Genomic DNA, 13,169 nt, shown 5'->3' with positions numbered 1-13,169 from the left:
GTGATACAAATAAAACAGGGCGGGCAAAGCAGTACCTAAGAGAATGCCGACATTATATGCATATACCACAACCCACTAGAAACACACATATAATCACCGGAGCTCCACTTCTCAAAAACCTTGTGCCCTAATCCACTGCAAAGGAAAGTCTTTGCCCTTTCCAGCATTTTCTAAATTAGCAATTTTCTAAAGACTAATACTATATTTTGGTATTACCAAACTAAAATATATGTAACAAAGTTTTCATTCTACCAATCACTCTAAGCTTTTAACTATCCAAAAACAATACTTATGCATTAAAGGCCTATGTGTTAGCATTTTAATAAGCTTAGAGAAAGAAAAGATAATTAGTATCAGACACTTGTTGATTCATTTTGATGATAGTATTACAGACAGCAAAATTCAAAGGTAGTTCCCAGAAGAGAAAATTCTTGGTGTATAATTATAAAATACAGAACTATGAAAATTGCTTAATCACATGCTTTGAAATAACACTTCATGATGAAAGTCATCAACAAGGTATTTAAAATTTTAACGAGGCAATTTTTCTATTAATTTGCTCTAGCTCTTGGGATTCACTAACCTGAGCCATCTACTCTGTGAATGATGGCCTCCAGGCCAGTGGGGCACTATACTGTGTGGCCTAGTCAGATCAGACCTATCACCATTGCTGAAAAAGAAGCCAACTCAAAGCACATGTCTCATCTTTCATGAAAAAGTACTGCTATGGTTTGAATGTGTCCCCCGAAAGTTCATGTGTTGGAAACTTAATCCCCAATGCAATAGCATTGGGAGGTGGTGCCTAACAAAAGGTGACTGAATCATGAGGGTCAAGTCCTCATGAGGGGATTAATGTAGTTATCACAAGAGCGGGTTGTTATAAAAACCAGTCCAGCCCCTTGTGCTTTCTGTTTTGCCCTTGCTTCTGCATTCCACCATGGGATGACCTGAGCCAGATACTGGTGCCATGCTCTTGGACTTCAGGGCCCCCAAACCATAAGCTGAATGAACTTCCTTTTTTTAAAATTTAACTTTCATTTTAAATTCAAGGGTATGAGTACAGGTTTGTTATATAGATAAACTTGTGTCATGGGGGTTTGCTGTACAGATTATTTTGTCACCCAGGTATTAAGCCCAGTACTCATTAACTATTTTTCCTGATCCTCTCTCCCTCCTCCCAACCTCCATCTTCCGGTAAGCCCCAGTGTACGTCCCCTCTATGTGTCCATGTGTCCTCATCATTAAGCTCCCACTTATAAGTGAGAATATGCAGTATTTCTGTTTCTGCATTAGTTTGCTGAGGATAATGGCCTCCAGCTCCATCCATGTTTCTGCAAAGGACATGATCACATTCTTTTTTATGGCTGCATAGTATTCCATGATATACATATACCACATTTTCTTTATCCAGTCTACCACTGATAGGCATTTAGCTTGATTCTATGTCTTTACTATTGTGGGTAGTGCTGCAATGAACGCATGCATGCGTCTTTATAATAGAATGATTTATATTCCTTTGGGTATATACCCAGTAGGGATTGCTGAGTCTAATTGTATTTCTGTTTTTAGGTCTTTGAGGAATCACCACACCGTCTTCCACAATGGTTGAACCAATTTACACTCCCACAAACAGTGTATAAGCATTCCTTTTCCTCCACAACCTTGCCAGCATCTGTTATTTTTTTAACATTTTAGTAGCCATTCTGACTGGTGTGAGATGGTATCTCACTGTGGTTTTGATTTGCTTTCTCCAATATCAATGACAACCTTTTTTTTATATGATTGTTTGCTGCGTGCATGTCTTCTTTTCAAGTGTCTGTTCATGTTATTTGCCCACATTTTAATGGATTTTTTCTAGTAAATTTAAGTTCCTTATAGATGCTAGATATTAGACCTTTGTCAGATACATAGTTGGCAAATATTTTCTTCCATTCTGTAGGTTGTCTGTTTACTCTGTTGACAGTTTCCTCTGCTGTTTAATTAGATCCCATTTGTCCATTTTTGCCTTTTTTGCAATTTTTGGTGTCTTCATCATTAAATGTTTGCTCATTTTTATGTCCAGAGCCGTATTGCCTAGGTTGTCTTCCAGGGTTTTTACAGTTTGGGGCTTTACATTTAAGCTTTTAATCCATTTTGAGTTAATTTTTGTATATGGTATAAGGAGGCAGTCCAATTTCAATCTTCTGTATATGGCTAGCCAATTATCCCAGGACCATTCAATGCATAGGGAATTCTTTCCCCATTGCTTGTTTTGTCAGGTTTGTTGCAAATCAGACAGCTACAGGTGTGTGGCCTTATTTCTGGGCTCTCTATTCTGTTCCACTGCTCTATGTGTCTGTTTTTGTACCAGTATCATGCTGTTTTGGTCACTGTGGCTCTAATAATTTGAAGTTGGGTACCATGATGCCTCCAGCTTTGTTCTTTTTGCTTAGGATTGCCTTGGCTATTCAAGATCTTTTTTTTTTTTTTGGTCCCATATGAATTTTTAAATAGTTTTTTTCTAGTTCTGTAAAGAATGTCAATAGTAAACTTCCATTCTTTATGGACAGAATACCTTATGTGTGGTACTCCATTTTAGTATCAAAAAACAATCTAAGACAAGGATCAATAGGTTGAATTAAAGAACACATCTTTACTAGAAATGAAAAAGTCTTTAAACAAAGTATGAGTATTTTCAAGATATAATTCTCATCCAAAGACATTTAACAAAGAACTAAAAAACTGCATAGACCTGTTTCTCCATTTCAAAATATACAAACTACAATCTATATACTAGAGCCCTACCCTTCCAATAATAACTAGGGAAAAGCTCAAAGGCTCCCTAACCCTGACAAAGCCTGCTAAAGATACGCATGGCCTTCAACATTCCCATTTCCAAAGTCCCACTGCACATCCTACCAGGCATATTAAAATGTACCCACATCCAATATTAAATATTTGTAATATACAAAACTGAATTACAAGTAATAGTTATCTTTCATAAATTTTTTCTTTTGAACCCACTCCAATAATGTTTTCATCCCCACTCCTCCAGTGACACAGCTCTTGTCATCATCACCAATGACTCCCCAGGTTACTAAATCCAATGAGCGACTCTCAGTCTTCACCCTGCTTGATCTCTCAGCAACATGTGAGCTAACTGATCCACTCTTCTGCTGGAGATATTTTCTTTGACTACAGGGACATTGTTCTAATTTTCTTCCTATCCTCTGCTTGCTCCTTTTTAATTTTCTTTTACTGATTCCTCCTTATCAACACAACCTCTAAAAGAAGAAGCGTCAGGTTTAGCCCAAGACCATCATCACAATTAGAAAAACAACTCACAGTTCATTCTTCCATTGTGTAGGTCAATAGAGTTAACAATATCTTCTAGTGATAACATTGTTACTCAAGGAATGGAGACACTTAATTGGGTTCACTATGTTGGAAAAATGTGCATAATTACTTTGGCTTAAAACACTTTCTTGGATTATGTGTGTGATTTCTTCTTCTCTCTACAAACTGTAAATACTGATATGCTCCAAGGCTTGGTCCATAAGCCTCTTTCTCTGACTACACACATTCCCCAAGTGATCTCATCCAAATTCTGTTGGCAACTTCCAAATTTGTATCTCCAACCTAGACCTCTTCCCTAAATTCCAGATTCCTACAGCAACCAGTGATTCTATTAAAATGCAGATCAAATCATCTCACTCCTCTACACAAAAGCTGGCTCCCCATGCCACTAACGGTCAAGTCCTGAATATGGTCCACATGAGCCAAACATGTGCCCTCCAAACATCTCTAACCTTATCTGCTGCTCCTTCTCTCCCTGCTCTCAGTGCTGCACCACTGTGGCCTTCTCCCTGTTCCTGGAACACATCAGGCATGCTTCTGCCTGATGCCTTCACTAGTCTCTCTGCTGCAACACTTTTCCCCCAGCTAGCTCTGTGTGGCTCTCTTCCTCCTTCAAGCCCTCTTCTCAGTGAGGCCTACCTTGACTATACTCTTCCAAATCGCAAAGTCCCTGCCTCCCTCCCCCAGCACTCTTACTGTCCCTTAGCTTGCTCTACTTTTTCTTTTCCCCATCAGGCTTATTACCTTCCAAAATACTACAACACTTATTTTCTTATGCTGATTGCCTCCTAGTAAAATATAAGGTCCACAAAGGCGAGTTTTTTTTTTTTTTCTTTATTGTATTCACTGACATTTCTCAGACCTAGACCAGTGCCTGGCATATACTAGGCATACATTATATTGAATGCATGAATTTAAACACTTAATAATATTAATTTCATAGTTGTCTTTTAATATTTGAGATTTTTACCAGATCTTGAACATTCTGTTGCTCCTAGAAAAGCCCCTTTTCTATGGGCTTGAAGGATAGAAAAATCTCAGCCTGACTTCACTATCCAATATAAATCCAGTGGCCCCAGAAGGCTGGGAACATCCTATGTGACCATCCTTGATTTGGGACCCTAAAACCGAAGCTCAATTTCACACTCATCTGGAAACATCTAATATCTTTTCACACACATGTATTTTGTTCCTCCAACTAGACATGAAACACATTGGCAGAAATTGCACAAAGTATTCAGCACAGTCCTGAATACTTCATAAAGACATAAAACCTGGTTTTTGACGGACTTGTGAACATTTTTAAAGTGCTAAGTTTACTAAGCTCAAGATTTTACATGCACAATCACAACAGGGAACTGGGTTATCCGGACTAGGTCCCCCACCCTTTAATGAACAGATCAGAATGATACAGCACGATTCTTCTAGAGGATCCTGTACCTTTTTTAGCTGAGCTTGTAATTAGACTAGTTAGATGAAAATGTATCTTTCTAAGGTGCTTAACTGTGTCTTTCTTACGTTTCTTTGAATGAATGGTTTAAAATCTCAAACTCTGGCCCTCATAACAGAAAATCACAAATGGTTCTGACCCACATTATATAAACTGTGCCAATGGTTAAGGGGTGGGAATAAAGAACTGCTTCATATCAATAATAGTGGGTTTCTTCAAAAGCACTCACATGAAGCCATACAGGGAACATGAGCAAAAGACATGGGCCACTCAGTGGTACTCTTTAACTTTAAAAGAACTTTGCACAACATCAGTCACCGTAAGGAGAATTTTAAAAATCTGCAGGCTGGCTTTTTTGACATATGGAAAGAAACAATTATCTAGCAGACAGAAGCTGAAGGACTGAGACGGCTGGAAATTAGAAGAGAATTAGGAAAAATAACTCGATCAATTAGTAATCAGTGCGACAGGCCAGCTGCTCCTACTGCAGCAACACAGACTTGCCAGTATCTGTAACTGAGAAATACTAGGTTTTGTTGCCTGCTTAATGCCATCAAAAAACAGTTAAATCTCATGAAATGCTTATAAGTGAAGGCTTGGGAACCTCCAATAAAACTGTAAGTCCTTTTATACATCACTTCTTTTTGTCTTAAGCACCAATAGCTAACATCACGTAAGACGTTTATTATATATCAAAGACCATGCCAGTTGTTTTACACGTACCATTTCACTTAAAAATAAGAACAATCCTGTGGGATAGCTATTATAATTATCTCCCACTTTACTGATGAGGAAAAAGAGGTGTAGAGAGTTAAGTAACTTCCCCAAGGTTAAACATGGGAGAATACTAGAGTCTGGATTTGGGCCCCAGGGGACCGATCTCAAAGACCTCATTCCTATCGTTATATTTTACTATCCCTCTTCTATGCTGTCTTCAATATGGATTACTCTATTCTGTAGTAATTTCACTGAGCAACTTGTCAGAGCTGTGGCCCGATGGTCAGCATATTTTTTATTTGTTAACATTACATACGCTAAATTTTTGCTGTGATAAGCAGTATCTTATTCGGGTAGGATATATAAATACTACACACATATTTATAAAATTCTCTAATTTTACCTTCTCTTCACCTTTTTAATGAGCTTAAGCTGAAGCTCTGAGTCTTTTCTCAAATAATAAAACTGTCCTTTATTCTTTAGGGAAACATAAAAGAAAATATATACATGAATAGTTTTCCTTTGCAAGCACTTTATCTGTTAGATCTCTCAGTGAAATCATAATCTTATGTTTTACAATAAGTACTTCCTGGAGATTGCCACAGATTTTAGTGTCAGTATTTCACTGCTGCTCTCAGTAGACAAAGACTGGATGTCTCCAGGGATCTTTAAGAAACGATAACTGGATGGGGGTGGAAGGAAGACACAAAAAGAGAGAAAAGAGGGAGAAGCATAAAGGCAGGAGGAGTCCAAAAAAATGAATTTTTGAAACATTTTCTTAAGGATGAGTTATTCCAAAAATATTGACAAAGCAGTCCTTTGAAATTAGGGTCCATCCCAGATCATTTATGGATCAACAAAAGAGTGAATCAAGAGGGACCTCGAGAGACCTCCTACTTGATACTTATAACCCAAAGTCTCATTGGGAAGCCCTAGAAGTGAGGGATAGAGAGAAAAGGGAAAAGGCAAGCCCCAACAGAGCTCTGTATGGAGGGCAGAGGTATAGTAGGCTGAATGAAGAAAAATTCTGCCTCACTGGGCTACAGATCCATTTTCTCTGGGCAGATCTGAGTCTATCTGAACGGAGCCATAGAATACCTTTGCATGAATCAGAAAAGGGCACCCATCCTCCAGGCAGTGAGCCCCCCGATGGACTCACTGCTTGGACTACATAGTAGGGAGCTGGTTTTCAGACCCACCGTGCATGGCAAAACCTGCACAGCTATAGCTGGCAGCCCTGATCTTGCCTTCTCTCTCTCCAACAAGCATGTGGCACTAGAGGAGACAAGATTGAGAGTCAGAGCAGCTTCTACTATTGGCGCTGTCATCAGCTGTGAGACTTTGTATGAATCATTCAACCTCTTGAGGCCGCAGTGCCTCCGTCTCTGAAAAATGATGGGGCTGGCTAGATGTCACCTAAGGCCTCCTTCCTCTTACCAATTCTCAGTTGAAATCTGGTGATATCTAGTTGGTATATTCCAAACTATATCCTTAGGATACAGTGGCTGAGTGGAACCTTTAAAGTTTTCTTAAGATTGCTTTTTTTCCTCTCACATCTTACCTCTAACGTTACTTTTTTTCTTTTAATCTTAAGACCATACTCTGCTTTCAACCCTGAAGTGCTCAACATTTTTGAGAGCCATCAAAAGGTCACCTACCATGTACTGTCCTAATATCCAAATATCCCAAATATCCACCAACAAAATGGATAAAGAAACTGGGCATATTCATTCACAGAAATAACAGAAAAAAGATCTATTGCTACCTACATCAATTTGGATATATCACATGACATTATGCTGAGCTAAAGATGACCAAAAAATGTGTATTTTATTGCATTTAAATGCAGTCCAAGAACAGTTTAAAACTAATCCATGACAATAAAAGTCAGCATAATGGTTATCCTGGGGGCAAAGATGATGACTGTAAAGAGAGGCTGGTAATGTTCTGTTTCTTGATTTGGATGCTAGTTGCCCAGATGTGATCATTTTGGGCTGTACACTCGTGATCTGTGCATTTGTCTGGTTGTGTATAATTCAGTAACAAGTTCAAAGAAATAAAGCTACAGGGACCAAAAAAAAAAAAGTCATCTACTGAAACTGTACACACAAGTGCTACTACCTGTGGGGAGAAAATTAATTACATTTCATTTAACCCAATCAGAGAGAAAAATCATCTGAAAAGCTGTGAGAAACTTCATTATATTTCCTAAAATATGCATCAAGAAATTGCTTTTTTAAAATGATTTCCTCCCTCACATGAAACTGTGGCTATAAATTAATATAAAATATTGTTTTTCCCTCTGTCTTCATATACCAGTAAAACATTATTGCTCAAAGTTGTATAAAACATGTACAAAGTTTTCCCTTTTTGGAAAAAATCTGAAAACACCCCCAAGAGGATCCATTTGGAATACTGAGAGTCTAAATAGATATTTTTCATCAGAATTATCCCAATTATCAGCACATTAATGCAATGACCTGGATAATGGCCAAATCTCTACCTAGTTTCTTGATGTATCAATTTAACTCTGTTAAGTAAGGCCATACAGGTGGGGAAAGACATTCAAGAAAATGCTATGCTAGCCGGGTGCGGTGGCTCAAGCCTGTGATCTCAGCACTTTGGGAGGCCGAGGCGGGCAGATCACGAGGTCAGGAGTTTGAGACCAGCCTGGCCAACATGGTGAAACCCCATCTCTACTAAAAATACAAAAATTAGATGGGTGTGGTGGCGGGCACCTATAATCCCAGCTTCTCGGGAGGATGAGGCAGGAGAATCGTTTGAACCCGGGAGGTGGAGGTTGCAGTGAGCTGAGATCAGGCCACTGCACTCCAGCCTGGGCGACAGGGCAAGACTCCGTCTCAAAAAAAAAAGAAAAGAAAAGAAAATGCATGCTACAGACAACTCCAAGGAAGCTCCAGGAAAACACTGCGTTCTCCTTGGGACTGTATTTGGTTCATCTGTGAATTTGTTTCAGCACATTTTTCTCTTCTTGACTTGAAGTAATACAATCAGCTGAGAGATCAATGATTTCTTTCCCCTTCTCAGTGTTCTGTAATTCATCTTTGATCAATATGGTACATATACTGCATGACTGCTCTGTTCCATTTGATATATATAAAAAGTGATCGTACACAAACTTACATCAGAAGTCATTACATCACTAAATCGCATAAGGTAATGAGAAGCACAGATTGCTTGTTTTTACCTAAAACTTCATAATAACTTCAGCCATTACTGCTGTAGAGCCCCCTCTGGTCCCACAGCATGGGAAGTAGACATTAGTAGTTTCCTCAAATGTCGGGGGACTAATTAAATATTTGTAGAATCATTAGCACTTAAACAAAAAATGTTTCCAGTCTTTGAAATGGGAAGTGGCTTTTGGAGTGTACGGAATACAGTTATAAGCATCCAGTCCCTGCATATTATTTAACACCAAACTAGTGATTCAACACGAAGACAGGCAAAGTTTCCAGGATAACTATCAATTAGCAGTCCTATTTCAAGTTGTATACAGACCTTATAGGGCACCTTAATTCTAATCATTCTGATCCTTTTTTCTCAGCTAAAAATACCTTATTCTTTAATCTACACTTTTAAACAGTAAGTTCTCTCTACTTCAGCCTGGTTTTAAATACTTATCCTTCTAACTTTAAGTTTTCCTTGCAATTCAATGTCCAGTATTCTACTTCCTCGTTCCTCTCAAATTATCCCTTTAACTTGTTTCTACTTATTTTTAAAGGCCCCCAAAGCCTCTTTCTCAGGATAATGTGCAATTCAGAAAGCCCTCTCAACTACCCTCTGTATCAAAGTTTAACCACAGAGATCAACGATAACATTTTTCCTGTTTGGGTTTTGGGGAACATACATTATAACTGAAATTTCACTACTCATAAAACTCCTTCGCTAAATCTTTCCCATTCCTCTGTCCTAACTCTCCATTGTTTTATACACAATCACAACATAAACACACTCCCAAAATGTGTAATGATATAATCAAAGACTTCCTAAAAATACATAATTTTAATGTGTGCAACAAACAGCCTTTATAAGTCTAGTACTGGGAGTACACGTTTAAAAATATACTGACTTTTTAATAAATTGTGTTTGTTGTTCCTCGTTGGGGGTGGGGAGGAGGTAGGGGGATCATCAAACAAGGACCAATTGCTATACCTGAAACCACAAACTGTGTTGCAGTAGGATTCTATTGAGGATCGTAAACACACTGAAAACTTTTTTTTTTTTTTTTTTTACTTTAAAAGAAAGTTGAAATTGCAAAAATGAAAGCCAAAGCTTCTATGCTTTATCCATAAGGATACACAAACTGAATACCTCCTGTTTTCCCACTTACGAAAGAAATATGCTTCATCTACCAAACTAGGGCATTTATGAGGTTTGTATTAATGAACAGAAAAATGCAAAAATGTACAAATGCAAAAAACTTTCTATCCTTTAGAAGACTTAATATTAAAATGATTTTAGGGAAAGCCCAAGAAATTTCATTCTCAACTCAGAAAACTACCTAAGGGATAATTTGTGAATGCCATCTGGGATCCAGGCAGTCCCATCCACAAAAGGGAAAACTTGTTGAGATCATCCAAATCTAAAATTCACATACATTTTTACATCTGGACTGAATTAATCTTTTCTTGGTACTGGCTTTCATGTAATAAAATAATTGTTTGCAGGTTTTATTTTTCTTAAAAAAAAAAAACCCACAACTTTAGAAATCAAAATGTGCAACATCCAAATCGAAAACTACAAAGAATTCCTTTATCAAAAAAGTCAGTTGTGAGACAGGACTCATTTACACTCAATTCTGAACCTGACAGCTCAGTCAAAAACAATTACGTTTGAAACTTTCATTCCAAGCATCTGCCACAAAAGGCTACGCAGTCTATTACATCATAAGTTCAGAAAGCCAAAAGCTTTATAAGTACAGTCAAATGTGGAAACAAAATCCAAAAACTAGAAAAAAGACCCCCCCCCATTCAGCTAACCTAGTTGAGTAACAATTTTTTTAAGAATTTGTAACTAAAAACTGTTACCTAGCACATTGGCATTTTGCTTTCAAAAGCAGCGCGTCTTCATCCAGGCCCATGCTGTTTTCAGGCGTTTTCCTGTAGAGCCAAGAGCATCTTAAATCTGTAAGTTCAAATTATGTACTTAAAACTAGCAGCTTACCCTTGTTGCCTCCAAAAAGGAGATACTGGAAATAGGAAAAATTTCCTGCCCCTTAAAATGTCTTGAGTACTGTAAGAACTGCTGATTACTGTAGCCCATCAGTGTCAGATCTCAGAGATTCTTGCAAGCAACTCAAAGCGGGGAATATTAGTTCATATTACAGTCAGTCTGCTTTCTGGAGAAGATGTCCTGCAGATAATTTGATATTAGATATCCCCTAGGGGACCCTTTTCATCTAATAATCCTACTAAATGTCCATTTTAATATGAAATATGAATCCAGTATGTTTACAAACATACTGGGAAAAGTATTCAAATGCCAGCTGTCTCATATTGTGAAGTATTTTCATTTTTAACATAAAACGTTTATTTCCCAAAGCCACACCTGAGAAAATGATTAGGTGCTGTTAAGTTTTATACTACAAAGGACATCAGCAAAGGCATCTGTTTTCCTGCCTCTCTTCTGGTCTTCTCCCCTCCCCCACCCTCCATCCTGCAGGCCATTTGTAGGTCCTGGTTGTTAAAATTTCTACAATAGTCTCATAATGCTCTAAATTCTAAAAAAAAAAAAAAAAAATTCTCATCCTTTAACACTGCTGAACCTAAACTCATGCACTGCTCTAAGAAGGAAACCCAAAAGTCACAAGCCTTTTTAATGACAGATGTATTACGGAAAATTTTCCCCACAAAGTTTTGATGCTGTGAAATATCAACTCCCTGAAATCACAGAAAGGAAATGACTTACATTCTTGGAAAATGAAGCCACTAGCAGCTTTCTCCAACAGCATTTTCTAAACCCCAAACTACACCCTGTGGCAAGAGGGAGTATTTCGTGCAAAAACTAAATTTAAATAGATGCTTATAAAACCAATAAACAAACATTGCCGGGTCCCAGAGAAGAACAGAAGGGAATCATACTCGGAAAATTCAGCAAGAGATACTTTTTCTCCACATTCAGAAATGCTGGAGAGCACAGGCTGGAAGTCAGAAGCAACCTGAGAACGCTTGCTGAAGTTTTCCTTCCCTGCTGTGAGCAATGCACAGCTCCTGAGGGAAATACTGGCAAAACAGATTTTGCTTAAAAAAATAAAAATGAAAAGGTGTTAAGGGGGAAAACGAGCTAATATTTCTTTGGACACTAGCTACACAACTGCACGGCCTGAAAATCTGCCAGCTTTCAACTTTAAAATATGCTTATTTTGACATTTTCCCATCTATTCGTGCCTTTAAGAAAACGCCCGCACCATCAGGTTATGCTGTCCCAGGACTCGAGTTGTTGTTTTAATCTCTGTAGACTTTACGCTTACACGGGTGGACCCCAGCTGTCCATACCTGACAGTGCCTGGCCCTCCCGGAGCCGAATCCGGTGGTCCTGTTCGCCTGGGGCTCCGCCAGCGCGCCGCAAGCTCCTCCAGAAACCCAAATTCTGCAGGCCGCGCCCCCAACTCGTATCTCACCCAGGCCCCCGTCTGGCGCCGATCTGCCCCAGCTCAACCTCCGGCTCCGCCGACTAGGCACTTTCCGGGACGCGGGACAGACCTTGCGCTCGGGTCCCTTCCCGCAGCCGGGCTGTCCGGCCTCTGCGCGCGCACAACAGGCGGCACGGCGCTGCCCCCGGGAGCGCGGGACTCGGGTGCTAGTCCCGGCGCCCAGCCACAGCGACACAGACCTGGGTGCCGGGGCCCGCCAGGGAGCCCTGTGATCCGGGGACCTCTGCGATGCAGAGGACCAGGCACGGCGCACGGAGCTCAGGCGCGCAGTCCGCAGCCGGCACCAGCCTCCCGCCCCCGCCGCTGAAGCGGCCCCGAGCTCCACGCCTCCCCCGCCGCCGGGCTCGGCTGCCCTAGGGCCTCGTCCGCCCGTCCCGGAGTGGGCGAGCTCCGACTCACGGAGAAGCGACCTTACCGCCGATGCCCGACACCCAGAGCTAAGGGAGCGAGAAGAAGGCGAAGAAAGAGGCGGAGAGCGGGGCACTGCCTTTGCTGGGACTCGCGACTTCCAGAAACCCTCCCGAAACCCAGTCCCGCCGCCGCCCCGCCGGCAGGGGGCACAGCGGGCGTCCGGGGCGCGGCGGCTGAGCGATGGGGCGGGCCGAAAGGGCCCAGACGCCGGGTTCTTGTTCATACCTCGGAGAAAGTCTTGAGCACCAGGCGTTGGGCTCTCCGGTCAGCCCTCTGAGGCTTCCTGCCGGCGCCGAGCCTGCCCCGCTCCTCTCAGCCTCTTGGCCCCGCCAGCCAGAGGAGCGCTCCGCGTCCGCCCCGCCCCCCGCCCACGCCTCCCGACCCTACCCGCCCCCCCGAATCCCCGCCCCCTGAGACCCCGCCCCCGACCCGCCCCAACTGGCCGCGGCGGCAGCTGAGCCGCGGGAGCTGCGCGCGGAGCTCGCGGCAGTACGGGGAGCGCCCGCCCGCCCCGCCCCGCCCTGGACCCAACCAAGCGCCCCGCGGAGGGGTGCGGCCACTTGGGGGCAGGAGAAAGCGGAG

The 13,169-nt window shown here is 41.2% G+C and overlaps 1 protein-coding gene across 3 annotated transcripts in view; it reads right to left on the bottom strand.

Annotated features, from left to right (window-relative positions):
• Nucleotides 1-12,952, bottom strand: part of FRMD6 (FERM domain containing 6) — an 82,128-nt gene extending 69,176 nt beyond the window's left edge. For 2 of the 3 annotated variants that reach the window (XM_004087132.3, XM_003267682.3), the window contains exon 1: nt 12,813-12,952. The gene's annotated coding sequence lies outside the window, so the exon portion shown is untranslated. Of the gene's footprint in view, nt 1-12,018; nt 12,231-12,812 lie in introns of those variants that run through there. The other variant, XM_030810496.1, reaches the window with a different exon arrangement.
• Nucleotides 12,953-13,169: the final 217 nt, after the last annotated feature.

Source organism: Nomascus leucogenys, chromosome 1a (genome assembly GCF_006542625.1).
Source record: "Nomascus leucogenys isolate Asia chromosome 1a, Asia_NLE_v1, whole genome shotgun sequence".
Lineage (NCBI taxonomy): Eukaryota > Metazoa > Chordata > Mammalia > Primates > Hylobatidae > Nomascus > Nomascus leucogenys.
The sequence above is the reverse complement of the archived record's forward strand: the minus strand, read 5'-3'. Positions and strand labels throughout refer to the sequence as shown.